At 38.4% G+C, this 27,536-nt stretch overlaps 1 protein-coding gene across 1 annotated transcript in view; it reads right to left on the reverse strand.

The window, feature by feature from the left end:
• Positions 1–25,674, reverse strand: part of COL8A1 (collagen type VIII alpha 1 chain) — a 77,769-nt gene extending 52,095 nt beyond the window's left edge. The window contains 1 exon segment of the mRNA XM_056138692.1: positions 25,581–25,674. The gene's annotated coding sequence lies outside the window, so the exon portion shown is untranslated.
• Positions 25,675–27,536: the final 1,862 nt, after the last annotated feature.

Below are 27,536 nucleotides of genomic sequence, written 5' to 3' on the forward strand. Positions count from 1 at the left end.
CCAAAGCACAAAAAATTGTAAATCTACAACTTTAAAAAAAATAAAATAAAATAAAGGGAAAAAAAAAAAAGAAGTTCTCTCTCTCTTCCAGCAGCCGTGGTATAGTGGTATAAAGAATCAAGGGATTTTCCTTCCGAAGCTCACAGCCATCTAGATAATACATTGGATATTCAAGCCCCTAAGATTCTCTATTCAGAGTCCTGTCTAGTGACTTCATAGGCATCTTACTACAGTTCCATGAGATGGCCCAGCAATCTGGCCTGTGCACCTCTAGGTTCAACTTAGGGAACAACTTTGTTTGTTTTGGGGTCACACCCAATTGCGTTCAGGGTACATTCCTGGCTCTGTGTTCAGGGATCACTCCTGGAAGGTTCGGGGGACCATGTGGAGTGTTGGGGATTCAATCTGGGTCTTCCACAGGCAAGGTAAGTACCTGACCTGCTGTTCTCTCACTTTGACCTTAGGAAGCAACTTTTGACCAGGGATTGTTGATGGAGTGTTCACAGATAAGAGTATGAAACCTCTTGTGGTCCATGGCAAAGCTGGAGGGAGGAGCAAATGAACCAGGAGAAGGCTGCTTTCCCTGTGCCTCTCCGTTGTGTTCATCTCTTCAAGGAGTTTAGAATTCTTAATTCAGACATGGTTTTCTAGGTTCTTATGAAGACTTAGTTAACAATTCAGAAGACTAAAATATATTAAAAATTAATGGTGAGCTAGATGTATAACTTAATTTTTTTTTGTTTTTGGGTCATAATTGTAGTGATCTGTGGGTTCAGGGGTTACTCCTACCTACCCTCAGGAATCACTCCTGGTGGTGATTAGGGAGCTATTTGGGATGTCGGGGATCTAACCTGGGCCCATCGCATGCTAGGCAAATGCCTTACCATTGTACTATCACTCTTATAATTATTTAAATGTATGGACTGTGCACCTCCATTTGTACTTTAGCTGAAAGCATCATAAACATTAGGGGTGGGTCTAATTAACACAGATAAACATAAAAAAAAGCATGCGTAATCCATGATTTTCTTTGCCATCATAGATGTGCTCAAGAAACAGGGCAGATAGTTTAAAAGCAAAATCTGAGAAGAAATAACAAAATTCTAAGGACCACTATTATCGTCACTTGTGTTATTTTTTTGTCATGCAAATGAGATTTCTGTAAAGGAAACTATGATCATTCCTAATAAATCAAAACTAATAATGGGACAGTTTCATGGAAAAGAAAAGCAGAAAAAAAGCAAAGGGAACATCTCCAGATGGCAGCTGTACCAAACATGGTATGTATCTGTTCTCTGTTAGCTAGAGCTTGGTGTCTGAAAATTATTATGGAGTATCTGGAATTCTTAATAAAAACTTCAGGGAACTTGGGAGCTTCTGGGAAGCATATGTAAAAAGGAAAGAAATATTTCATCTTCTGTGAAAGTCTCAAGAACAAAGAACAAGTTGTGAACAAGGTTGCAGGGAGGTGTGGCAGGGCGCGTCTGTTTTTTTCTCCATTTTTCTTATATTTTCTCTAAAGCCCTGAAGTCAAAGCATATTGGAGAGTTGGGAGAACTTTGTACTGCCCTTAGAATTCTTGGGAAAAATGCATATAAATTGTGTCTGCCTGGTAAACTGGTGTCCTTGGCAGCATTCAACCACCAACTACTTCTGACCTGGGAATTCAACTTTCAAACAGGCTGCCAACTTACCCCTGTTGATATATGAGCAGATGAGAACTAATTCTAACTAGTGTAAAAGAAATAAGATTTAAAAATAATATATATATATTTTTTTTTAAAAAAAAAAGAGTTCCGAATGGTTCTCTGAGGCTCAAGGGTGATTCAGGGTAATCTTTGGCTGGTTTCTTGGTATTTGGGCCTGGTGATACAGTGCTGCTCAAGCTGGCAATGCTGAGAATCACTAAAGTCACACTTGGTGATGTTTTGACAACACCACAACACCAGGACCATTCCCTGTAGTTCTTGGAGGGGGGCATAAAGTGCTAGAGAGAAAAGTCAGAGCCTGGTACATGCAAGGCATATGCTCTATTCCTGTGAGCTCTCTTCCTGGGTTGCAAGTCAGATTCTTTACATTTGGATTTCAACCCCAAAGTTCAACTGGAGACAACTTTGAAAAATCATTATTGGCTTCTTCATTTATAATCTTTATGATCCTTGGCAAATCATGAAATTTCAATGAGCCCCAGTAACTTTAAGTGTATTGCAAGAAGAATAACAAGGATCACTGTGAAAATTATTATCACAGCAATTAGTTTACAATTGATGCTCCTTAAAATATTTAGGAACATTGTCCAAATAATGTGTCATTGAAAACCTGGCTTGCATTGATAAAAAATATGCATTGCTTTTAAAAGTTTGAAAAACTTCTACCTATCTCCCTCCCCAAGTCCATTCAATCTTTTTCTCTGCATGTATGCCATAGGAAAGAGTTCTGGAGAGAAAGTCTAGAAGGAATTACAAAATTATATGCTTTATCACTTTTTGCCTGTCTTCCCAGGAACTCCCGAGTTAAAAGTGCATCTGGCTCCCATTTCCTGCAAGAGTTTGCTTATTTGAAATGTTCAAGAACTCAATTGATTCAACTTCAAACAACCTAGGTTTTGTGGGCCGTGTAAAAACTCAAAACCCTGTATGTGTCACTCCCAAGTTTGGACTTCACAGCAGTTCTTTTCATACCTTCGAAAAGGACTTCTTTTTGGCTGTTTATGCCCTATGTCGAGCCAAGTGTCAGACTGGGAAATGAGGCAATAAATCTCTGTGGTTCTTCATACTTGGAATTTCTCCTGTTGCTTCTGATAAGGAAATGACAGAGTATCTCAGTTCTATGTATGAACTTCAGGCAAATTTGTAATCCAAATCATGTTTTGACCACAAAATGAAGAAAAAAAAAAAGCTTACTAAAACTTGCTTTGAGTTATCCCAGATGGATTGAGAGCTTGGGTAGTGGACATAGAAACCATCTTTATTCTTCTCAGGTTGCCCTTGGAAATTTGTACCATGAAAACAAAATCCTCTCAATTAAAAAAAACATTGTCATGAAATCATTTTCAATGAGGTAGGGTAGGGTACCACAGCAGAATTCTTCCTAGAATTTTCTGCCAATTTCCTTCACCTTCCTGTGATAAGATTGGACCTTGTTATTTGTTGCATTCCTCTCTCTGCCTTCTTTCTACTTTTACACAGGTATGTCCAGGTTTCTTACTAAGCCTCAGTGAGTGAAGTGAACATAATTAGGGTTTAGCAGTTACTTAAAGAGAAATATTTCTTCCCCATGATTTCTCCACACGCTCCGAATTGACTAAGACACCAACCCCAGTGGGGCTTACTCTGTGTGACCTTTGCAGAAAAGAGTTTTCAAAATAAAGTGAGGAAAACATTTAAAAGGTTTCTAGTTGATTGTGAGTGTATACAAGCACGTAACTCACAACATCCACTATCTGGTATCTTAGTGGAGGTGGTAAAAATTCCTTAGAACAAAATCTTTCTTCAATAGTAGCTCCTTGGCCCTAGTTTTTAAGTTCCTAAGATTTACAGCCATAAATGACGAAACGGAAAACTGTAGGTGTCCATTAGAATTGATGCTATCTTGGGGAATGGAGCAATAATACGGAGGGTAGGCTGTTTGCCTTGCATGTGGCTGACCTGGGTTCGATCCCTGGCATGGGGTATGGTCCCCTGAGTCTGCCAGGATCAATTCCTGAATACAGACCAAGGAGAAAGCCCTGAGCACCACTGGGTATGATCCAAAAATAAAATAAATCAACTACCTCCCCCCCGCCCCCAAATACAATAAAACAACAAAACCCAAACAATTGCCATGATTCTAACTAGCAAGTATCACCTTTCAAAGGATCCATATGTTTGAACAATGGTGTTTAAAATACGTTTCTTTCTTCCTTCTGAGCTTATAATTTTTATTTTTATTTTCTTGGTAGAGAATAAAAGGATCAATAATTCTGACACTTTCACCATTTTGAATGAATTGGTCAATCCATTCTTTTTGCTATGGAAACAATTGGCTTAAGTTTCATTGACGTAACTAGTTCTTTTGGTGTCATGTAGATAACATCTTCCTAAACTAATAAAGTAGTCATTGAATGGATACTATGAGCATAGGTTAATCTAAAAATCATGCACAATTTGTTCTTGGAATGTGATTTTTACTTAAATTTGAAAATGATTGTTTCTGATATCTAAGAGTTCATTTCAAACAAATTATTGAAGCCATAGAATGAAAAATATATTTATACTTTCCATTTTAACTTTTTTCTGCTCTATCCTTTTTTCAATGTCATGCTATGAATGCTGTGATTGGGACAGGGGTAAATTAGAAAATTATTTTGAAGGCATTTAGAGGTGAGAAGTATTTATTTTTCTTATTTTGCAATTTCAATCCATCAAAAAATCTCTGAGGGAACTAAGAAGCTATACAGCAAAAGGACTATTTTACTTTGCATTTATTTTGTATTTAAGAATTCATTTAACAACTATTTCCTTGGGGTATATTATGAGTCAAAAATTAGATATAAATCACAAACAAAATCTTCAAGGTACTGGTCATTAGTAATATTATATTTAAGTGGTGGCAATCAGATGATTTAGATAGAGAAAAATGCTATAAAGAAAAGGAACTTCACTCTTTGATGTAATAGTAGCAGGATTGATGCTACTTTAATGGAAGTAAAAGTTGGGGAAGGTCTTCTTGAAGAAGTGGCAGCTGAAGGCATGTGACAATCTGGACAGAGTATGGGCAGAATGCCCAGCAAGTATCAAAATGATTAGCCGTTATTTATTATAAAAACTAGATCAGTAGAATTGTGCAGAATGCATAAAACAGTACGTAAAAGCATACTGGCATCAATATATACTCACTGCTTTTCATTTAAATATTCACTGGGCACCTACCAGATTCTAGTTTCAGTGCCAGGTATGAGTTACTTGGAAAGAGTCTTGACTTCAGATAGCTCATTCTAGAACAGTGATTCTTAGTGCATGGTGTCAGATTATCTGCATCTTACTCTCTCATATTCCTCTTTTCTAATCTTTCCTCCCATGGATTCTGACTAGATAGGTTGAGGGAGGGGCCCCAAAGTGTGTATTTTCTCTAAGCTTGCTCCATTGATTTCACTAATGATAGAGACCTGCAGTTCTATTAGGTAGGAAATAACATGCAGTCTTCCTCAATACAGTAAGTTCTAGAACATGAAGTATAAGTAATTGCCCAATGGCAAGAATACTTTATAATACTCAAGAGTAATAGCTCTGCTCAATTTATGAAACCATATATATGATTGATTTCCTTCCCAAGTAACACCTTATAATCCTGAGGCCGAGATTTTTAATTTTTTTTTTTTTAGCTTGCTGGGGATTTTGTGTGTTTGCTTTTGGGTATGGTTAGAGAATTTCGCCTGACACTCTTAAGTATCATTTAAACCTGCCCCACACTGAAACAAACTTTTACTTTTTGTTTTTGGGCCATAGCCAGTGGTGTTCAGGGCTTTCTTCTGGCTCTGTATTGAGGAATTACTCCTGGTAGGGTTCAGGGGACCATATGTGGTGATGGTTTCAAACTTGGGTTAATTGTTTGCAAGGCAAGAGCTGTACCCACTATCACTCTGTCCCTGAATTTTTGCCTTTTAGAAACGATGTGCCAACTAAGGTTTTCCAAAGGCTCTTGAATCCTAGAAGAAATTCTACTTATAAGTAGATTAACCTAATTAAAATTACTCCCCAGGACTCCTTTGTAGATCTATTTTTAAAGTATAATGCCACCGAAAAGTGAGATGGGACAACTTAATTTAACTCCCTCTTTAGATTTTTATTATATGGTTAATTTTCCTCACTTCAGAATAACTGCTATACACTTCTAAGAAATCTTAAATGGAAGCAATCTTAGAGCTTTAGGTGCAAGTACAGATGTATGCTGATCTAAACGAAGCTGAGGATTTACAACATCTAAATTTCAGGACAGATATTAGAATCCAGCCAATAAGGTCAAAGCCTATAAGGAGGCTTCTGTTTTCCTGTCAAATACTTCCTTAAATATCTCATACAATCACCATTTCATTATTATTTTTATCTTTACAAGTTTCTGTCCATAAGTAATCAATAAGAATTGGTGGATTCTAAATGAGTAGATAATGGGCAAAAGATCACCTGAGGTTAGAATTGGTTAAGGAGGAATGAATTGATGTAAATTTTGGGCAAATGGGAACTTCAGACATTGAGAAGATGATAAGAAACCCAATTTTTTTTTTATTTGGCTTTTTGGGTTACACCCAGTGATGTTCAGGGATTACAACTGGCTCTGCACTCAGGAATTACTCCTGGTGGTGCTCGGGGGACCATATGGGATGCTGGGAATCGAACCCAGGTCGGCTGCGTGCAAGGCAAATGCCCTACCCACTGTGCTATTGCTCCAGCCCCAGAAACCAAAGTTTTGAGGCAGCCAATCAACTGATTATTTATTTTTCAGTTATTTATTTTCTGTTTAGTTCTTCAGAATGGTAATATCACTTCTACAAAGAGTATGTTGACTAGCTGAGAAACTCAGATCACATAAAAATTTATGGAGTCCAAAATAAAGATTTAAGTTTCCAGTAAATGTCAGTGAATGACATAAATATGTAGAGTAAAGAGAACCCGTCAGTGACACCAGACAAATAGAGTGCATTAGACAAGAGCTGCTTCCCCAGAGAGCAAGGCTGTGTAAAAGCAAATAGAGAAATGTTCCTTTCAATTTTTTATCTTGTTTCTTTTGACTGAGCAATTCATCCGGATCTTTCTTCATTCATTCTACAAGGATTTGCTAATAGCTAATTGTGGCATTGTGCAGTGTTAATTTCTGTAGAGAGAGCAATAAAGAAGACAGAAAGTCCTTGTCTATACTGTGTTCCTATGCCATTACAGTTTCATTTCATTGTCATCTATTAAAACGAACACAGCTCATTAGTTTCTATCAGACATACTAAAATGTTGAAAAGGAGACAATCCCTGTAAAAAGCAAGGTATGGCAAAAGAAGGACCTTTCCTTTCCTTTTCTTGGAATTTGCTGTTCCTCTGGTTTCCTCTGCTCATGAGTCATGAGTCTAACAATTCTTGGGTCTGTTATAAAACTATTTAGTTAGTTTGGTTTGCTGGTAATTTGGAGTACCTCAAAATGCTTTCTTGATTTTATCAATCATGCCTGAGTGCTATGACGCCACTATTCCCAAACAGTGGCATTGGCCTTTGAGACCAATTTTGGTACAACGTAGTTGCTTGGAAGTTCAAAAACTTCTTTCCCATTAAAGAACAGCAGCTGACTCACAATCCAAGCACATTCCCCCTCCCCTCCCATGTTTTTCTTAACAGTATAAATCTCAGCTAATAGTTAACATTTCTTTGAACTGAATCATGGACTTTCACCTTGTATTTCTTGAGAGTGTGGAGAGCTAGGCTCTAATATTAGTATTTATAAACATGTCTAAAATAGGGACACAATTTTATGATTCTCTACTGATGGGCCTTTGAGAATATGCCCCTTGCCACCCATCCCATTAAAAATACATTCAGAAATATCACACCTGATCAAATTGATAGGTTCAGGATTTCATTGCAAAGTGAGATTCATGCAGTAAAATCGTCATTATGACTGTATATGTCCTAAATACGGCTGTATGTGGCTCTTCACACACTACCTGTCTGAATGCAAGGTTCCCTCCCAATGGAAAACCAGCAGGACCGTACTACTGTACAAGAAGGGAGACATTCATGACATTGGCAACTATCGCCCGATCTGCCTATTGTCTGTCATCTACAAGTTGTTCACTTGAGTCATCCTAAATAGGATTGGCAGAACACTAGATGAAGGACAACCATGCGAGCAAGCCGGGTTCCGCAAAGGATTCAGCACCATCGACCATATCCACACAATAACCAAGCTCATTGAGGTTTCTCGGGAATTCAAGATGCTGCTCTGTTTAATGTTCATTCATTTAAAGAAGGCCTTTAATTCTGTTGAGACGGAAGCGGTCATTGAAACACTAGCCAATCAGGGCATACAAGCCCAATACATCAAGATCCTTCGTGAGCTGTATTACGGATTCACTACCAGGATCTCACCATTCTACAAAGAAGTAATCATTGATGTCAAGAGAGGGGTTCGGCAGGGTGATACCATTTCATGAAACTCTTCAGTGCCACCCTCGAGAACATCATGCGATGACTGGAATGGGAAGGAATGGGAGTGAAGATAGATGGTCGGCAACTACACCGCCTCTGCTTTACTGATGACATGGTTTTAATAACACCAAACATTAGCCAAGCGGCACAAATGCTGGCTGACTTCGACCGTGAGTGTGGAAAGGTCAACTACAGCTGAATCTTACGAAGACAATGTTTATGAGAAACAGCCTGACGTCGTTCCTGACGCCACATTTGCTCTCAACGGAATGACCATCTCTGAATGCAACAGCTATGTGTACCTAGGTCGAGAAGTCAACATGACAAATGACCTGTCACCGAGCTGCGCAGGTGGAAGACAGCAGCTTGGAATGCCTTCAAGAGCGTCCAAGAAATAGCTAAAAGGACGAAGAACCTCCGGCTCCAGGCACATCTCTTTGATTCCACTGTTCTTCCTGCATTAACATATGCCTCAGAGACCTGGGCCCTACGTAAACAGGATGAAAATGCTACCCGGGTCTCCCAAAGAGGAATTGAAGGAGCTATGCTTGGAATATCACGTTTCACTCAAATGAGAGAAAGAATCCAGAGTTCCGACATCCATCGACAATCAAGAATCAGGGAAGCTGTCTCATTTGCCAAGGTGTCAAAAATCAGATGGGCTGGTCACATAATGAGATTTAAAGATGACCGCTGGACTAGAGCTGTTACTGACTGGATTCCACGGGATGACAAAAGACCACGTGGCCACCCACCTACCAGATGGTCAGACTTTTTCATCAAGATCATGAATGATCGGTTTGAGGCCCTTTGTGTTCCTAGAGCGAACAGACGTCATTGGGCTACACTAGCATGCGACAGGGACAAATGGAGACGCTACTGGCGCCTGCTCGAGCAAATCGATGATTAATGGGAAGTCAAGTGATCAAGTGATGTCCTAAAGACACTTTCAATCTCTTTCATTTTTTATCATCCCCCTGAGCCCCTCTAGGAGTGACCCATGAGAACAGAGTCAGGAGTAAGCCCTGAGCATAGCTGAGTGTGATCGCAAAGCCAAAAATACAAATTATTTTATTTCCAAAAATTGATTCTGAAATCAAAGTAACCAGTTCAATTAGAGTATTATACTTTCGGAACACTAATTCTCCCCCCGGCTTCCCTACTTTGGAAATGGTTTTACAATATACCCAGTTGCTCAGGCTCAATGCTCAGATGTTCTTTTTTGTATGAAAGTATATTTTGTTTTTGGAAGATATAAAACAAACATACTGCTTCCTCTGGGAGCGAAGACCAGTCAGGAGGTAACAGGGTAGGTGTAGCAGGGCTGGGGGGCACTTTGGTGTTGGTGCATTTTTGTCCAGAAACTTTGTACATCAATATCATAAACTTTAACATTATTTAACTTTCTATGCTGTATCACTGTCACTGTCATCCTGTTGTTCATTGATTTACTCGAGCGGGAGCCAATAATGTCTCTTCATCCCAGCCCTGAGATTTCAGTAGCCTCTCCTTACTCATCTTTCCCAACGATTGGAGGCTCTTTCAGAGTCAGGGGAATACGAGTTTTGGCATATTGAATACACCATGGGGAGCTTGCCAAGCCCTGCCTGTGTGGCGGGATACTCTTGGTAACTTGCTAGGCTCATATATATATAATATATATATATTATTTATAATATATATAATAATATATATAGATAATATATATATTCCTCTATGATTTGTTGCCTACTGTCTGAACTCCACCAAACGTGGTGTGTTAATTATGGAAAATGGGTAGGAAGTATTTTATGATGTGATGTGCCGCTCGTGGCCTGGAGTGTGGCAGCAGTTGGGTAGTTGCCTACTAGGGATGGGTCCTTTGGTGTGGGGAGGGCTCTCACTAGCCCCCTCTCGGACACCCTGAGTGAGAACAGCCTGGCACAGAGTCCCAACTTTTTATACTATAATAAGAAAGAAATGAATGTATTTATATAGTGCTTTAAAATTTAACAGCTATTCTGATAAAATCCACAATAGCATTTCATTTTTAAGTTTTTTTTTTTTGTGGGGGAGGGTCGGGGCCCTCCTATCAAGTGTGTTCTGAAGGCCCAGGAATCCTCCATCCCCCAAGAGTTTCTCTGCCAACCAGGAGAGCGGGTTAATGCGAGGAACTGAGAACACCATGCTGCTCATTCCCATTGGTGTCAGGAATTACCCAGGGCCATTCCATGATGCTTTGTGCTCTCTAAGGCCACATCTGAGGGGAGCATGTGCTTTCAGTGATCATACTGGGGCTAGCCACAGGCTTTTATCTTTGTACAACCTCCCCATTTCCTCAAATGTAAGTTTTGAGGCAAGTCTTGTGTATATGACATTGTATGGTTTATAAAAAATTTTTTTTGTGAAAATTATATGTTCTTAGAAATAGTTTCTCAAAGGTCCATTTAAAAAGGTTTACCGTTTCTTGCTGCAATAGTCCATCCTTTCTTTCCTTTTTTTTTTTAGGCCAGACCCAGCTCTTCTCAGGGCTTACTCCAGGTTCTGTGCTGTGGCATCTCTCTGGTCACTACTAGTGGTGTTTGGGACCCAGAGATTGTGGGGAGGATAGACGGTGCTGAGTATTGAACCTGGGTTAGCTTTGTGCAAGCAAGCACCTTACCAACAGTACGATCTCTCAGGCCATTCTGCTAACATTCAATCTTTCTGTCACTTCTCTTTTTCCTCTGTCTATCCTACCTCTTCCTTCCCTTATCCTTATCCTATAGCTTATTCATCTCACACTACTGAATTTTATGCCCATTGAAGAACAACTACTTATTTCCCTCCTTCCTCCTGTTCTTGGCAACTATCACTCTATTTTCTTCTTCCACGAGTCTGATTATTCTGAGAGCTTGTTTGGAGGTTCTAACTGGGCAGTGCAGTGACTTGTAAACCCTTGACTGAAGAACAGCCTGTCTCTGTTCTGTGAAGGACATTCTCTCTCTTTTTTTTTTTTTTTTTGAGCCACACTCTTGATGCTTAGTGTTTACTCCTGGCTTTGCACTCAGGAATCACTCCTGGGCGGTGCTAGGGATTACCATATGGGATGCCAAGGATCAAACCTGGGCTGACCTTGAGCAAGGCAAGTGCCCTTCCCGCTCTACTATCTCCCTGGCCCTGTCCTTGAAGAGCAGACCAAGCACGTAGCTTTGGGAGGGTTGTTCACAGAGCATTGAGGGAGGAAGACGACACCAGCCTAGTCAGCCCGGTGAGCTGAATCAACCCTGGCATTTGGTGGGTGACAGATGTTGCAGCCAGAGCACCCTCACATCAGAGTTTGACTATTTTGTATTCCTAGAAGATGTTCCTTATATCTTTTCCTTTCACATTCAAGTCATCATCAAATTTACCTGTAAAAATTTTCTAAATTAATTTTACTAAATCACTATCATTATCTAGATTATTGTTAAGAGCCACATAATTGGAGTCCCCTTTTCTATTCATCCCTGAATCTAATCCACATAGGGAAGCAAGAATGATGGTCCAAAACTGCTGGCTAGATCTGATCACTCCTCATTTCCTCCACTATTTGAAACAGTCAACTATTTCCTCCACTACATGTAAGAAAATCATGCTATTTGGTATGATTTCTTAGGTTATGATTTTGGGGGGAGGGGTATGGGAATGCTTATTTTTCCCATAAATTAATAGTAATGGCATTCCAGACCTCTAAACTAAGCTACCAAATCATACCAAATAATTCTGTTCTACTTTTTGTTTGTTTGTTTGTTTGTTTTGCTTTTGGGCCACATCTGGCAATGCTCAGGGATGACTCCTGGCTCTGCACTCAGGAATTACTCCTGATGATGCACAGGGGACCATAAGGGATGCAGGGGATCAAATCCTGGTCATTGGCATCAAGTCCCCATGTTCCACTTCCTGATAGTGGGAAAGTAGAACTGACAGGAGGAATACCTGTAAAACAGGACTTCAGTTCTGCTTGCATAGTTTGCACGGTCTTTCTTTCCTGTTTCATAACACTGAACTAGTGAATGGTCTCATTGATATCCTGGAACAGATCCAGTTCTCTGCCACCCCGTAACACCCCACTTACTGCTCCTCTGCCTGAACCACCTTCTAGGTTTTTACACCACCCTGCCTCCCTCAGATCTCTCCTAATGTGACCTCTCACAAAAGGCTGCCACTATCATTCAGTTTAAAGAAGTGACCTCATCCCCCCATCATTATTTCCCTTTAGTGCAGTCTCCTGCCCCTGTGCCTGGCTGTTCCTCGCCGGGGTCCCTTGGAGGGGAGCGGGTTGAGCATTCCTCCCCGCCCCGACCAGGGCTCCGGCAGCCGAAGACCTCCAGGACCAGCCACCACCATGCTGAGAGCTGAGACCACTCTCCGCACACATGAAGGTACTGGCAGAAGGACAAAGCCACGCGGGTTCCGGGGCCGAGATCTCCAAGCCTACTCGGATTGGAGTCAAGCATCCTCCACCCAGATCCTCCAAATTCCAGTAGGCGGGGGTCACAACCACCTCCTGGCCCCCTGGCGCCGTGTAATCCCATCAATGGCCAAGACTCAGAGACTATAAAATCCAGCTCCCGGAACCACTTGGCCGCATTCGTGGCCACGGTACATCTTATCAGAACATCATTTTATGACATCTTATTATCTCATTCCTACTTTGGACAAACTTGCAGGCTATCGAATGTAGCCTGCCCACAGGGCAGAGTCTGGCAAACCCCCCGTGGCGTACCAAATATGCCAAATACCAGTAACAATGATGGGTCTCATTCTCCTAAAGAGCCTTGAATATAATCTCAGGGCTAGGATGAAAGAGACGTTACTGGGGCCTGCTTGAGGCAATCGACGAATAACAGGATGATGAATGAATGAATGAATCTTATTTCAGTTTTTTTCATTACCAGGCACTATACTGTGTTTGTCTTCTTGTTTGTTATTTCCTCTCCAACTAGGTGGAATGTAAGCTCCGAAGGCAGAATGTCGTTTTTGGCTTCATTCACCGCTAAATCCTCTAAACACGAAGTGTTCCAGGAACATCATAGATTTTAAATACGTATTTGAGTGAGTTAGTACAGATGCTTTGCAATCTTGAAAGCCTAATTCATTTTTTATTTCTACCATATTTGTACAAGGACACTTTTTACCTGTGTATCATAGGTCAATCATCTTAGATTAGGATTTTATAGTTAAAGTTAAAATCAAATTGTGGTAAAAGAATAGTCTGTTAATGGCAATATGTAGATTTTGAAAAATTCACTTCATTTTTTCAGGCTCTTAGAAATTCCTGTGCTGCAATTTCTTTCATATTTCAAAGGAGATTAATAGTGGAGCATACCTAGCTTAATTCTAGGTTTTATATAACAATTAAATATATGAAAGTACTTGAAATTATATAAAGAACTCTATTCAAATAAGATATTAATTACTTATTGTATTTAAGTTACTATTTTTTTCTAGTTCTATGTGCTTATTTTTTTACAAATCTTCATATCAGATCTTTTTGCTTTAGATTACTTATGATGGCAGGGCAGTTTAATATACTTGGTATCTGCTAAAGAGAAGGAGGAGTGCCAATATAATCAGTACTATATTGATTATATTGACCTGAATTTATCACAGTGCCATTTGTTTTCTCCCAATAGAACTTTTGCTCTGACACTTTGGTACTATTTTAAGTACGTATTTGAGTGAGTTAGTACAGATGCTTTGAGTTAGTACCACTGCCTCTCTGCTCTTTGACATCACCAGTCTGTTCTTCAATGTCATGTTCCTTAGCATGGTGGATTATGCTGTCTTTGAAAGAGCAAACTTACCATGAGAAATGGCTGTCTTTGTGTGCCTCTTCAGTAAATGTGGGCTGGAGCAATAGCACAGCGGTAGGGCTTTTGCCTTGTGTGTGGCAAACTTGGCTGACCTGAGTTCGATTCCTCCGCCCCTCTCCGAGAGCCCAGCAAGTTACCGAGAGTATCTCTTCTGATAGCAAAGCCTGGCAAGCTACCCTTGATGTATTCAATATACCAAACACAGTAACAACAAGTCTCACAACAGAGACGTTACTGGGCCTGCTTGAGCAAATCGATGAACAACGGTAGGACATATTAGCAGATTTTAGCATGCTATAGTATACAAATACCAAGATATTGCTATCACACTAGCATTTTAGTTTGATCGTCATCCTGTAGTGTTTGGGCTTACTGAGATAAGAATTGGTTGATAACTGAGAAGACTTAGACAAGAATATAAAGATATTCGATTTCTCCATCTCTCTCGAAGAGCCCAGCAAGCTACCGAGCGTAACTTGCCCGCACGGCAAAGCCTGGCAAGCTACCCATGACATATTTGATATGCCAAACACAGTAACAACAAGTCTCACAATGGAGACGTTACTGGGCCTGCTTGAGCAAATCTATGAACAACGGGAGGACAGACTGACAGACAGTATTAGCAGGGACCAGTTTTTTTAAAATCCAAGGAAATTAGTAATGAAGAGTCTGTAGTGATGGAGCGTGTGGTGGGGACCTCAGTCCACTGACAAATATGTAGGAGCCCTTTGATGAGGACTCCTGGGAGGCAACATAGGTAAAGTGAACAGAGTTCAGGTGCAAAGGCCAAGTGCTACATCGGTGAAGAGAAATGAATTATAGAGCTTCCTGGTTAGCTCTTTACTACTCTGTAAAGGACACAAGCACCCTTCCTGATAGTTAACTTTTTGAGAAATATACCAGGAGATCAAATCTGCTATTTTGGATTCTTTCTCACATATAGGACAATGAGAGAGAGAGAGAGAGAGAGAGAGAGAGAGAGAGAGAGAGAGAGAGAGAGAGAAACAACAGTATGGTTACTGCTATCCTTTTTATGTCTACTCTTATAACCATTATTGAATAATGTGAGGCACTATTCTAAATTTTAATTCGACCTTAAGAATCTCTTAAATAATATAAATTAAATATATTTCCTCCCTATTTTAAAAAGAGATAAAATGGTGCCTGGAGAGTTTGAACTATTTATTCAAAGTTATGGAAATTGATTACAACTTCATGCTGTTTTGTTTTTTGGACCACACATGGAAATATTCAGGAGTTTTTCCTGGCTATGGACTCAGGAATCACTTGTGGCAATGCCTGAGGTTGTTCAGGCAAGAGCTGGAGAAGAATCTGCATAAAATCGGGAGACTTTTAAAATAGTAACCAGCACAATTGACTATCAGTTATGAGATTAGGTTCTGCACAATTTTATGAAATGCACTGAAATAATGATTGTTTTTTTGATTCATAAAATGAAGTCAGCTCATGAACAACCTCAGGCAAGTCTCTTAGCTTCTTTGTAAATTCATAATTATACTTTCTGTCTGAAAAATGGGGATAACGCATATAATCCATTAAGTTGCTGTGGATAATTAAATATATGGAGCATGAGAATAATATCCTGTAGATAGCAAACATTTTTGTGTTTATTTTTATATTTACATACAAAAGTAGATGAGACAAAACTAAACGAATTTTTATAATGCCCAAGAAAAACTACAGATGAGGGAAGAATAAATCAGAAATTTTCTCCTCTTCAGCATGGTTTATATATATAAATCTTATTTGTATGTATATATTCACTTATATATAAAAATATATATATACAAATAAACTATTATGTAGATGCATTAGTAGAGTGTTTTGCAGTCTTCAACTGTAGTAATTTCAAGTTCTCACTAGATGGCGATTGTGAGACGCTATAGCTTCAGTAGCAACAGGTTTAAACCGATGGGTCCGTCAAACCTGTATTTTGTTCCCTGCAGCGATGTGACCTCAGGGTGTCCCCTCCTCACAAAGTGGTCTTTTAGTGAAATACTGTTTAGTCAGCATGGTTTGCCTTCTGTGGCTACTCTTGGGACTCAGACAAACGTGACCGATTTTCCTGATGGCAACTTTCCAGAAGACTGCATTTATTTTGCCTCTATCCTATTGCAAATCCCTCTCAGGAGTACTCTGGCCTGGTGTCAAGACATCATGACTGAGGTCATCATTGATCCTGTATTAAGAAGATTAATCAATGTTTCTCAAAATGTGCTTCTTTTGCTCCCACACCCTCCCCCTCAGCAGCCTCAGTTTTTAGTACCCAGGAACTTGCTGAAAAATGAAAATAATCCTGGGTTCCATCTTGGGTGTGCTGGCCAGGACTCAGTGTAAGAAGGCCCCCTGATGATTATGATGCTTGGGGAGCCTCTGAGCATCATAGAATTGTCTGTATTGGGGAGATTGTCTGCGATTATTTTGTTTGACTCTCTCATTCTGTTGAGAAGGACACAGAGGGCCTCCCTGAATGAAGACCACAGGGTTAAGCCTGTGGCAAAGTCAAGTCCTGAGGCTGACAAATTTGCAACTTTTTTTTCTGATAAACTCTTTTCCGAACCTCCCTTCAAAACCAAGATCACTAATTAAATATTAAATCTTAACATTGACTCATGAAGGAAAAGACTCATTTATTTATATGAAGTGATTCATTCATTTTAATAGAACTTTCTATAGGCATTAAAACATGTGAACACATACCTATCTCGCTTGCTTGTTTGAATGTTTCTTTGCATGTCTAGTTCCACTCTGGAGATAACTGTTCTCTCTCTTGACCACACACTTCTCCTTTTTTCTCCTCTCACAACTTTCTGAAAAAGTGTCAATAAAAACTTTCTTGCTTCGCTCCTCCCCTGAACCCACACACATACTCAAAGTGTTTGATGCATTTCTATCTGGTGTGTTAGAAGTGAGGGAGAATCAAGTTCATGTCCTTCTTATGCTCACTGCAGCACTAGTTGTGAGACCCCAAATCTGCAAACAATACAAAATGTCTCAGAACAGATGAGTGAATAAAGAAACCATGCTACATGTATAAAACCTAATACTCCTCGGCTATATAAAAGATGCAATCATGCCATTTGTTACTATGTGGGTGGATCTCGAGGGCATGATGTTGAGTGAAATCAGTCAGAAAGAAAGGGACAGATACCTAATGATCTCTCGTATGTGGCACATAAAGAAACACTGTCAGGGAATAAAAAATAACCAAAAGCAACAAAACCCGACAACTTGTTTATAGAACTGAGCTTACTAAAGCTGTGAGATGCAGGGAGTGGGGTATAGATTTGGGTGGGTGGCTGGGGACCCTGATATGATGAGGAAACAGACCTTCTGGCAGCAGCCCTGTGGTGTTGAATATTGTATGCATGAAGCCCTTCTATTAACAGCATTGCACAATTGCAAATCACAGGGGCTTATATCAGATTTTTAAAATGTCCTTCTTGGGAGCTGGAGACAGATTACAATGGGTAAAGCACTTTTCTTGCATGCGACTGACTTAGTTTTAATCCCCAGCATACCACATGGTCCTCCAAGCCTGGCAGGAGTGATCCCTGAGTGCAGAGCTAGGATTAAGTCCTTGAGCACTTTTGGATGTGGCATCAAATCTTCCCAAAAGTTTTTTTTGCGTGCTATTTAGTGCAACAATTACACATATAGACAAACATGAAGTTAAAACTCTGAAATTACATATTATAAACCAATGGTAAATAGAAATGAAAATTAAAATATCATGTTCTTACTTGCTAGAAGAGGTACATGTTCTAGACATCTTGGAAATGGATGAATAGAGCAAAGTTAGGCATTATAGGGATCAGGCTAAATAAGACAGGCAAGAACAGGAAGACTTAACATTAAACTTTGAATAATGGTAGGAGTGATCTGGAGCAAAAGTAGGGAAAATACAATTGTAAAGAGGGAGAGGCATAAGGCCATGAAAAAAAGTGGGAATCACAAGGATTTGTTCAGTTGAAAGAAAGATGTATGTGGAGGACTTGTCATATTATAAAAAATCATAATATTTTACTATAATAACAAATAACAAAATGAATGGCAACTACGTGCCAAGTACTATAATGAAGCATTTTATATCTATTAGTCTAAGTCCACTTATCCTTAAAGAGACACTTAATAGACACTTCCCAGAGTCTATTCTCATCTTATTTAGGTGTCAATAGAAATGCAAACACTGTTGTATTTTTTTAAATGAAATACTCTATTTTCATTTCTTAGAGAGACATTGAATTTAGAAAAGGAGTCTTAATACTTAACTGTTTCGGTACAAACTGCAATGCTTAGTAAGTATGTCATTTGGAAAGATAAGAATATGTTCTTAATACAATTGACCTTATATCCACAAATTTTTCTTAAATGCATAAAATCAAAAGAATTTTTACATCTTTGGTTGAGAAACAAATGTTCTATTATTCTTCATTTTATCAGCTGTAAATGCGGGCAATATCTTATGATACTGGATTTGTTTTAATATAGTGGCAAAGAAAACTCATTTCAATTATGTGAGTCACTAAAGAAAGGAAGCTGAGTAACAAGTGAGTGATCTGTTCTCAGTGATTATTGGCTTTATTATATTTGTTATTTTAAAAGTAAAATAAACTCCACTGTAAACGTGCTTTTCATATAATTTATGACTATTAGTCTACATTATCATTTTTTGTTTCTTTGCACAGGGTACCCACAACCAAACAAAATATTCAAGTTATAAAGTTTGGATAGGATTTGAAACAACCCTTAGGTAAACTTCTAGAAATACCTGGGTTCTTTGGTAATTTTTAGTGATTACCCTTTTCCCTAAGAAAACTTTTTTTTTTAACTGCTTAATTGTCTCACCAGCAAAATTTTTACTTTGGGAGAGATCATTCATTTTGCCTCTGTCAATTCAAATCAATTATAGTTTATTATTTAATGAATAAATGGCAGAAAGAACTCTTTTCTGAATTTTCTTGGTAAAAATTTGGTGTTCTCATAAAAGGAGAAACCATATCAATTATTTCTGCAGAAATTTTTAAAGGGAAGCCTGAATTAATTACCCATTTAACTTTTTAGTACTTTTAAGTTTAAAGATATGGTTCACTTTTTAATAATTTTAAGTTTAAAGATAGATTCTCACGTGGCATTTTAAACATCTTAGGGGCAAAGGCAAGCCAGTTTTCAGCAGACATCATTAGCACTGATTGATGGTAAGTTTGCTTTAAGGTGCAAGAGGTACTCTTAAAAGATACCCAGATTTTTTCATTATTATAATAACAATTTTGTGCATTAAAAGCTCATATTACAGGCTCTCTTGCACGGTCATGGCCCCAGAGGCACATGGACCTAATTCGGAGCTCAGCAGCTTTCGGCAGAAATATGAATGAATTATGCATTGAACTCTGTCGCCATGCCCCCCGGCCCCCCGCCCGGGAGGGAGCGGTTGTTTGTCTCTTCCGCCATTTCCCCCCCTGGCAGCATGGTGGCAGCCACCTCAGAGTTTATTGGACAGTCAGGTATGAGCCTACAGTGACGGGGCAACTGTGGCCTCATGGGATGGGGGGGAGGGCAGAACTGGCACATCCTTACCGCCCCGCCGAGGCTGAGAGTTGCCCCCCACGAGCGGCTCTCCGGCATGGCCATGGCCCCAAGGTACACGGACCCAATTCGGAGCCCAGCAGCTTTCGGCAGAAATGTGAATGGATTATATATTGAACTATGGCGCCATGCACCCCCAACCCCGGGAGGGAAAGGGTGTCTGTCTCTTCTGCTCCCCCCCGCCCCCCCCCCCCCCGGCAGCATGGTGGCCGCTGCCTCAGAGCTTATTAGACAGCCAGGTATGAGCTGGTGGTGACGGGCTTAATTAGTAAAATACTAGAAATCCAAAATTGTGTGGCCGCTACTGTGGCTGCGCTACATCATATGGTCTTCATAACCAGCAATAGAAAATAAGTTATTTCACAATGCCTTTTCAGCAGGTCTGATTGTTGGGGGAAAATTCCAAATAATAATGATGCATCTTTTGTCAAAATAATGAATGTAATCAAAGTAGAGAGAGAGTTAAGTGGAAATAATCTGCCTCACAGGCATCAGGAGAGGTGGGATAGGGGGTATATTGGTGTTCTTGGTGGTGGAAAATGTGCAGTGGTGAGGGGATGGGTGTTTGATCATTATATGACTGACACTTAAACCTGAAAGCTTTGTAACTGTTCTCACGGTGATTCAATAATTCAATTAATTTAAAAAATACTCCAGTGCCAAAAAAAAAATAAAAGCTCATATTACAACTCTGATCTTTATACTCATATCACCACTGAGAATAAACTTTCTTAAGAAAATCTAGAAATCTTAATATAATTTTCACTTTCCTTGTTTAGAGAATTCTAATGGTTCAAAACTTGCTTTATCTTTATTTTAACTGCTTATATATGTTTAATTTACTTGAGATCTTTGATTTATAAATAATAACTCTTTAACATGCTATGGAATGGTGCTATAAAGATATCTATTGCAACATAAACTCTTTAGAAGGGTAGAATAACTTGTAAGATCTTGTTTAAAAGTAAGTATTTTACAAAAATTTGTTCACAAATTTACCAATTTGTGTACTCTTTAAGGAAAAAGTTCTGGTCTGATTATTCAATATCCCCTCAACACATAGAACTGTTCCTTGGTCTAGTCATTGTATTTGCTATCCAAACACTTGTGGGCTTGAAATGAATAAAATAGAATTAATAAAAGATATTCTAATAATTGTTATGATTGGTTGAATTTTAATTTCAAATAGTTCTAAAATGAAAATTGGTAATTCTTAAGAGCTTTGCTTCTGTTCCCTTTTGCTAATTTTCATTTTCTTAAATGAGATAATTATGATCTAACTGAGTACAGTGCTTGAGCCTATATAATAAATGCCCAAAAGACAGAAACTTTTAATTACTTGAGCTGTTTTTTTATTATATGCATTTTTCCTCTGAAATAAGATCTAATTTCACCTGAGAAATTTCAGTTTGATTTCTTCTTTTTAGGGATTCTTTGTAAAATATCTTAATGAACTGCTAGGAAGAATAAAATGTACTGTATTTCATAGTAAGTTTATATGCATTTTATATTGCATCTGTCATCTAATAGTCCATTGTCTCATTGGCTCATTATGCTTAATGGGAGCATATTTTGAAATGAGGTGTGATGCAAAGTCATAAATGTAATTTATAGTTCTTTCCATGGCACTTTTGCTCTAAGCCTTTCAAACATTTAGCAAGTGTAAAATGAGCCCTCTTAATGAATGAGCAATTTGAGGCATCAACAAAAGAAGTGTAATTTTTCCCCTGGTGTGAGAATAACTAAACAACTGATACCAATCTATAATTGCTCCACTTCTGACAACTTTGTCTCAGTCATGTCAAGACAGGTGTATAAACAAGTCAAATACTATGTATCTGTATTTGGGGACTCTGAACAATGGAATCCTCTAGTCCAATCTTGTCTATGAGATAGTGTAAGTCACATATGTGGCCAAATTGTCGAATAGCCACATTGAAGAAGTCAAAAGAAATAGGTGAGATTAATTTAAATGTCATTTAAACCCAAGGTATCCAAAGTATCATGTTTTTAATGTGCAATAAATATAAAAAATTGAGAAATTTTCACTTCATTTTTTTCCACTCAAAATCTCAAAAATATAGCATCTAATTTACACAGTGCATATCTCAGTCAAGTGCTCAATTCTTACATATGTCCATGGCCTATGACTACCATACTGGAAAACACAGCTCTGATTTGGAAGACATACAGAGGATAATACAGAGGGCAACTGTGTGGTATAGGGAAAAAATTGTAAAAACAAGAGCAGTAGTATAATACATTTCTGTTCTTAGATATGACACATAATATTGTGTGTCTATGAACAATGATTAAGTTCTCTGGTTATCAAATTTCCACTCTGTAAAACTGTCAGGAGGCTATGGAGGTAAATAAGAGACTGTATGTAAAAGTGCTCTCTTCTATCATATATCATCATATACATGTAAAACTTTATTAGCCTCCCTGTTGTAGATTTAGCCTTATGACTCCCTAAAGGTCATATTCTAAGTTGGTAGGCATCTGACTTCCAGTTCTCTGCTGAAACTAGTTGTTCATTTTAAGCTAGCCTAACCCCCTCGGCCCTTTCCCCAATCTTTATCCTTAAAAAATGTAAGGCAGAGTGGGAGTAAGAAGTAAAGGAGTAAATTCAATATTGAGTAGACAGGGTCATCTTGTCCACTGCTATAATGTTTGGCAAGAAAATGAAACATACAGGTTATTTATATACCTATATATCATGATGGCATCCATTAAGGATTGGACTTTATTACTGTCATATAATATAAAACCTCATATTTTTCAAAGTTTCAGACAACTTCCAAATTGAACTGTGGTTTCTCCTCTCTATTTATCTCCAAAATATAGTGCAACCACAAGAAAGTCCTTCCCCAGTGGGCTTGATTAATAAAACAGATAGGGATCAATTTAGTAGATTTTTTCATAGATATTTTTGGTTCCAGATGTAGTTCATTAATTTCAATGTATTACACACCACCTCTTTAGTGTGAATCCAACCTATATATTAATATCCAAACATAAAATGAGAATGATAGCACAGCGGTAGGGCGTTTGCCTTGCACGCAGCCAACATGGCCGACCCGAGTTCGATTCCTCCGCCCCTTTCGGAGAGCCTGGCAAGCTACCTGTGATGTATTCGATATGCAAAACGCAGTAACAACAAAGTCTCCAATGGAGACATTACTGGGCCCGCTCGAGCAAATTGATGAACAACGGGAGGACCTTTAATCTATACTACTTATGCTTACTATGTTTGAGGCACTTAAAAAATTTTAATAAGCAAAACAACTCTTTCTGTGACAAATGTCACTCAGAGAAAGGTTATTAAATCTAAAATATTTAATTAATTTAATATTTACCATGGACTGGAGTGATAGCACAGCGGGTAGAGCGTATACCTTGCATGCAGCCAACCCGGGTTCAATTCCTCCATCCCTCTCAGAGAGCCTGGCAAGCTATGAGAGTATCCCGCCCACAAGGCAGAGCCTGGCAAGCTCCCCATGGCATATTTGATATGCCAAAAACAATAACAACAAGTTTCACAATGGAGATGTTACTGGTACCCGCTTGAGCAAATCCATGAACAACGGGAGGACAGTGCTACAGTGCTAATATTTACCAAAATGTCTATGCACATGATTCAGAAATGTATATTTCAAGAGATAAAAAGAGGATCAGAAAGAACAATCAAGATAACTAAGATACATATAGCTATTATACTTATTTTTTCAGGGGACATACAGAATCCTACTTATGATCATCTAGTTCCATATTATAAGCTGTTTATGGTCTTTATATTTAATATTTTGTCATTTTCTACATAATTTCAAGTAAATTTCTCTTGTTATGTGAAATTTAGCATAAATCAGATTTATTTTCACTAAGCATACATATATTGAAAGCTTTCTTTATTTTTTTCTGTCAAGATTTTTTCTTAATATGAATTCCATCCTTATTATTAGAAAACTATCATATTAGAAAACTATTATAGAAAACCATCCCAAACTTTGGTCCTGCCTCTGGCTGAATTACTGACCATGTTGGATAAGTGTGATTTTTATTTTCACTTGCCAAATCATTGCTGTTGATCACTGAATGAAATCGTTTATTGAGTAATCTTTATGTCTTACTTAGTTAAAAAACTTTTGCACCTTAGTTTATAAACAAAGTTCACTTTGTAAAAGTCCAATAAATATATTTTTGATATTTCCACCACAGCTTTACAAGCAATTCCTTTTCTCTGCCCTATAATAACCACCTTCTGTACTTTTATGATTTATTTTAATATTGCTATTGCAACTTTTTACTGGGCGGACCCTTCAATGCCCTTGGCAGCAAGACTTTGTTGCAAAAAATCCAGAACTAAGCCTGTGCTTGGTGGCAACAATTATGAAGTTTCTCTGGATGAAGTTCAGGCCTTACTTGCCCTGACATTATGAATGTAACCTGAGTTAGTCCAGCTTCATCAGCGTTTCCAAAATAAGTAATCAGCATGAGTCCTATAACTTGTTGCTTAAATGAGTATATATTTTTTTTTAATTCAATGGTTTTGGATTATAAATATTTCATTTGATTAACATCTGGCCCAAATGGATTTTAGCCAAAACAATTAGTGGTACCTGTAATAAAAATGTGATACTGTAGGAAAATTATTTTTCTATTTGCATTTCTCCAATAACTCTGAATGAATTCATTTTAGACAGGATGTAAGCACGTGGGCTTCCTTAGCTAAAAGGCTAGATCTTTGGTTGTCTTTTTGTGAACTGCATCTACAGCAAGCAAGCAAAAATCTGAGGATTCTTAATTATTACTTCTTTATGAAGTAAAATTAAATAGATCATTAAAAACCATTGTACTATTACATGCTAGGAAATATTGAGCTGTGTGTCCAAGATTCACACTTAAGGCCAGGTTATTTTAATAAGTATAGGATAACTCTGGGTACTGTGAGATAATCCCTACTCGTCAGAAATGAACAGTGTCTTTTTTTCATTAAAGTTAAAAAGTCAATTATGTTTTAATTGTTTGTACTGAGAGATAAGTTAAGTAATAAAAATGAATTTGGTATGCTGTTGTGATATATTCATTATTGCATATTAATAAATCATATGTATTAAAACACACTATTGAATATTAGATTGTATTTAGAAATATTTAGTTCATATCACTTCAGTCATTTTAAAGGGGCTGGAACGATAGCACAGCGGGTAGGGCGTTCGCCTTACAAGCGGCCAACATGGCCAACCCGAGTTCGATTCCTCCGCCCCTCTCGGAGAGCCCGGCAAGCTACTGAGAGTATTGGATATGCCAGACACAGTAACAACAAAGTCTCCAATGGAGCCGTTACTGGGCCCGCTGGAGCAAATCGACGATCAACGGGAGTGCCTTTACCTTTACCTTTACCATCTTAAAGGATTATATTTTCATTACAACTTATATAACAGAAAACTATTAAAATATCAACCATAAAAGAATCTGGCCCAATTAAGAGAAATCTGATGATAGAAAAGCACAAAAAAGACATAACCAGAAGATGATAAGATTATTTTAATTTTCTTATTTGCACAGGAATTGTTTATTTTGCAAATCTCCGAATCTTTACGTAAAAACCCTCAGCGAATCATGGAAAGAAACTTAAGTTAGCAATTTTCCTTTGCAAAAATCTAGTTGCTAGCATCTGGTGAACACTTGAATACCTTCTTAGGTTCTGCGGAAATGATTATTTTAAGACTTTATACAACATGAGCTTGGACTTAAAAATCAGTTAGAATCACACTCTGCACGTGCGTTTACTACTGGGGATTTTAAAAGCTCACATTAGAGGCGGGGGTCTTATCAAGGCTGAACGGCCGTGGAGGTGTGGGGGAAGGTAGGAATTGCGGCACAGCCCCTATTCACAGCGACACGGCCACAGCTAAGCGGAGGGTCACCCCCACAGCTGGGTTGCTGGGTCGCTGGGCCATGGAACTAGTTTGTTTCTCACACTTACATTTAGACTTGGCCAGCTTGGGAATCTGGACAACGGCTTTGCTCGAGTAGTCCTCTGGACCGCCTGCGACCCGCAGAAGTTGCTTCACCAGTTGCCTCTCGGCTTCCAGAACAGCTTCTGAAGTGGGGGAGGTTCAGAAAGGAGACTGTTACTCAATTGGAAGAACGCTAAGAAACAGAATTGCTATTAAGGCTTTTTGATTTTGAATCCTGGGAGAAGTGACCTAATGAGGATGTATTAAAAAAAAAGGCACACTTCAATACATATGCTTATATTTACTGAAATGTAAGCGTATGTTTAGGGGATATTATAGATTATGCTATATGCTAATGAGAAATATATATATTTATATATGTATATATTTAAAATATACATATATTTATATATGTATAAATATATATATACATATATATATATATGCCTCTCAGAGAGCCCAGCAAGCTACAGAGTATCCTGCCCACAGGGGCAGAGCCTGGCAAGCCTGGCAAGCTCCCCGTGGCATATTCGATATGCCAAAACCAGTAACTATAACAGGTCTCATTCCACTGACCCTGAAAGAGCCTCCAATCATTGGGAAAGACAAGTAAGGAGAGGTGGCTAAAATCTCAGGGCTGGGATGAATAGATATGTTACTGGTGCCTGTTCTACAAACAACAGGATGACTGTGATACAGTGATGCTAATGAGAGAATGATTGTTGTGTCTTTGCCTGCACCTATGCACTTACTGGTGTTTAAACATATACCAGATAGTTTTGGCCCAAATAAACAATGAATTATATATTCGTATTGCTTTCTATAATGTTTTGCGTGCTGCATACTCATGAATTTAATTACTCTGAATAGAGATTTAAGATCTATTAGAAAGCATTTGGGCATCTGCTATAGAGGAAGCAAATTTATGAGCAAGTAATTCATCAGGAAGAAAACTTAGGTTTATGTAAGGAAAGTGGACTCTTGTAGTAACACATTCCTACCTAACTTAAAACAATAATCACTAAGTTAATTGTTCCTAGATAAGATCTGATAAGATTTTAATTTGCAACACTTTTATGTTTTTGCTTAAACTTCTGTTGTTGTTTAATTAGTGGACTATATGTGATAAATCATTTATAATTTAGACTTCTTACAAATCATGGACTTCTGCATTCATTAGCTTGATATCAGGAAATTAACTTTGTGTTGTGTTTTTTGTGATAGACCATCTGTACTTTGCCTTGGTATATTTCCGTTGTTTAGAAAATATTACCTATATTTGTTCTTCAAGAAAGATTTAACCAGGAATAATTTTAGACATTCAGATAAATAAAAAGATTCAAAAGTGAGAATTGGTTGATTAAGAAACAAGTGTAGCAGCTTAATCAGTGGCTGAATAAATTGCAGTACTCCTACATTAAAAAAAAAAAGAAACAAGTGTAGGACAATATGGCATTTGTCCTGCACGAGTCTGACCTGGGTTCAATCCCAGTATCCCATATGGTTCAATGAGCCTCACCAAAAGTGATCCCACAGCACAGAGTCAGGAGTAAGCCCTGAGCACTGTCATGTGTGCTCCCTGCTCACCCCACAAAAGAAAAAGAAACGGGTACAGAATTGAGTGTCCAATGTAGGATTTCTGTAATGCGATGCAAATAATTATTCTAGAGTAGTACTATTCAGAAAAGCAATATTTTCTGTGATAATGGAAATGTCTGTTATTTGAGTGATATGGCAAATGCTAGCCACATTTGACTAATGGGCTTAAAATGTGGTTAGTGTTACTGAAAGATTAAGTTTATATTTGAAGTTTTATTTCAAATATTAAATTGAATTTATTTTAAGGGCTGGATCGTTAGCACAGCGGGTAAGGCGTTTGCCTTACACGTGGCCAACCCAGTCGGCCCAGGTTCTATTCCTCTGCCCCTCTCGGAGAGCCCAGCAAGTTACCGAGAGTATCTCGCCCAAAAGGCAAAGCCTGG

The sequence above is a fragment of the Sorex fumeus genome, unplaced genomic scaffold, assembly GCF_029834395.1.
Source record: "Sorex fumeus unplaced genomic scaffold, SorFum_2.1 ptg000129l, whole genome shotgun sequence".
Lineage (NCBI taxonomy): Eukaryota > Metazoa > Chordata > Mammalia > Eulipotyphla > Soricidae > Sorex > Sorex fumeus.